A 3,221-nucleotide genomic window follows, 5' to 3' on the forward strand; every position below is an offset into this window, starting at 1 on the left:
CATAACTAGACATTTTAATATTGATTTATATAAATTATATAACATACAGTTATAAAATTATAAATTATAAAAGAATGACTAAACATTATGAAACAACATTAAAAATAAAATTCTATAAACAGCCCAAACCTAATCACCTGAACTTAGTAACTGTTTCGACTTAGGTGCTGTTTCTCCATCTTTAAAAAAACATTTTTATCCCAATAGAACATAGTGTTGAAAGTACACGTTTCATAAGAGCATGGCTTGCTACAGCATGGTAAAGTGAACGCATCTTTGTAATTACCACTCTGGCACTCCAGGGGGTTTTTCTTACACTTTATTTATTGAAGAAACTCATCATCATCCTGCAGTTTTCCACATACTAGATTCATTCAACATTTCTTCTATTCCTATGTTTTCTGTAAAATGATTATTAGATCTAGACTCTCGACCAGGGTTGAGATCAGTAATAGTGCTGAGCAATAATGGAGCCTGAGGTGAAGGAAAAACCAGTAATACTTATCCTGTCTTTATTTTAAATGTTAATATTTTGTTCATCATAATTTTTTTGCATTATTTTTTTTTAAATATTGCATTAAAGTGTTAGTTATCTTGATCACTGAGTTTTTTGGCATCCTCTAGCTAGAGGCTTAGTCAGGCTCAGATTCAATTTTTTTGTCAAGAATATTACTTTATAGCTGTCTGTTTATCCCCCTGTGTGTCTTGCATCACATTAAGAGGGACTTGCCTGGCTGTTTCTCTTTTTTTGTTATGTTAAGAATGGTGAGTGGAGGACTTCAGCTCTGACCACAGCCATTCCATATTGCTGGAAATCCTAGCAAGTGTAATTAGACAAGATATAAAAGGCATTCATAGTGGAAAGGAAGAAATAAAACTGGTGTCTATCATGAATGACATAAAAAGTACAAAGAAATCTACAAAAAAAAGAGCTTCTAGAACTAAGTGTGTATAGCAAGGTCATGGAATAGGTCAAAATACAAAAATCAATCCATTTTTCTATGCCTACAGATGACCAATTAGAAACAAAAATTCAAAAAACCATTACCATTTATAATAGCTACCAAAAGAATATGATAGTACTTAGTTATAATTTAAAATATATGCAGAACCTATGTGACAAAAAGTATAGAACACTGATGAAAGAAATCAAAGAAGACCTAAGTAAATGAGGGAACATATTCTATTCATGTATTAGAAGATTCGTTATAGTTAAAATGTCAAACTTACCCAATTGATCTGTAGATTAAAGGCAATCCCAAGTGAATCTCACTATGATTCTTTGTAGATATAGACAAGGTGATTATAAAATTTGTATGTAAAAGTCAAGAAACTAGGATACACAAAACAATTTTGAAAAAGAACAAGTTGCAAGATTCACACTATCTGATTTTAATATATATTATAAAATAAAAGTACAGTGATAAAAACAGGATAATATGGACTAAAAAATAGATACATGGATAAGTGGAACAGTATAGAAACTCCAGAAGTAGGTCAGTTTTAAATACGGTCAATTTTAAAGAGTTTTATATAGGTATAATTGACTTACAAAAAATTGTACATCTGTAAAACCATCACCTCACTCAAGATAATGAACATACTCATTATCCCTAAAAGTTTCCTGTACCTTTTGGTAATCCTTTCTTTCTACCTCTCTCTGCCTACCTACTATCTCCTGGCAAACACTGATTTGCTTTCAATCATTTCTGTTGGTTTACATTTCTTGAAATTTAATATTAATGAAATCATACAGCATATTTTTTTGTATTGCTTCCTAAACTCAACATAATTATTTTGAGAATCATCCATGTCATAGCATCTTTCAATAGTTCATTCTTTTTTATTGCTGCGGAGTATTCCATTGTATCCACTCTGCTCATCCATTTACTTGTTGATGGGCATTCAGGTTGTATCCTGTTTTGGCTATTACAAATAAAGCTGACATGAACATTCACGTACACAGTTTTGGACATGCAAATGGACATCTATTTCCATTCCTCTTGGGTAAATATCTAGGTGTAGAATGGCTGGATGAAGTGGTAATTGTGTGTTTAACTTTTAAAGAAACTGACAAACTGTTTTCAAACTGTTTGTACCATTTTACGTATCTGAGAGTTCCAGCTCTGTCACATCTTCACCAACACTTAATTTTAGCCAGTCTTAAAGGTGTGTGGTGATAACTCATTGTGGTTTTAATTTGCATTTTTCTAACATTGAAGATCTTTTCCTGATGTTGAAGATTTTTTCATGTGCTTATTTGCTATTCGTATTTCTTCCTTTGTGAAGTATCTGTTCAAAGTTTTGACAAAGGTATGAGAGCAATTCAACAGATCACCTTTTCAACAGATGGTAGTGAAACAATTGAATATTTATATGCAAGCTTTGAACCTCACCCTATACTTCACATCAAATACAAAAATTAAATGCAAATGAATCACAGAATTAAATGTAAAATTAAAAAACTATAACACTCAGATTTTAAAAATAAGAGAAAATCTTTATGTTTTTGGATCACAAAATGAAATCCTTTAAATATCGAGAAATTGGAATTCATTGAACTAAAAACTTTTGCTCTGTGAAAGACATTGTTTGGAGAATGAAAAGATAAGCCCAGACTGAGAGAAAATATTTGCAAATCACGTATCCAGCAAAGGACTCATATCCAGGATATAGAAAGAACTCTCACAACTCAACAATAAGAAATCAAACAATCAAAATTTTTTAAATGGGCATAAGACTTGAACACACGACTCACCAAAGAATATATACAGATGGAAAATAAACATATGGACAGCTGTTCACATCATTAGTCATTAGGGAAATTCAAATGAAAAGCCAGAATGAGATACCATTACATACCTATTAGAATGGCTAATATAAAAGAAAAAAAGTCTCACAATTTAAAGTGCTGACAAGGATGTGGAGTACCTGGAACTCTTGCACATGGCTGATGGGAATGCAATATGGTATAGGACAGGCAATTTGCAGAACAATTTGATGTTTTCTTATAAAGTTAAACATATACTTACCATTTGACCCAGCAAGTTCATCTGTAGATATTTATTATAGAGAAGCGAAAACGTATGCTCACACAAAAACCTATACACTAATGTTTAATAGCAGCATTGTTCACAATTGCTCCAAACTGGAAACTATTCAAATATTCTTCAATGACTAATGAATAATAACAATAATAATAATAATAATAAAAACCTGTG

The sequence above is a fragment of the Pteropus vampyrus genome, unplaced genomic scaffold (assembly GCF_000151845.1).
Source record: "Pteropus vampyrus isolate Shadow unplaced genomic scaffold, Pvam_2.0 Scaffold10, whole genome shotgun sequence".
In the NCBI taxonomy this organism is placed as follows: domain Eukaryota; kingdom Metazoa; phylum Chordata; class Mammalia; order Chiroptera; family Pteropodidae; genus Pteropus; species Pteropus vampyrus.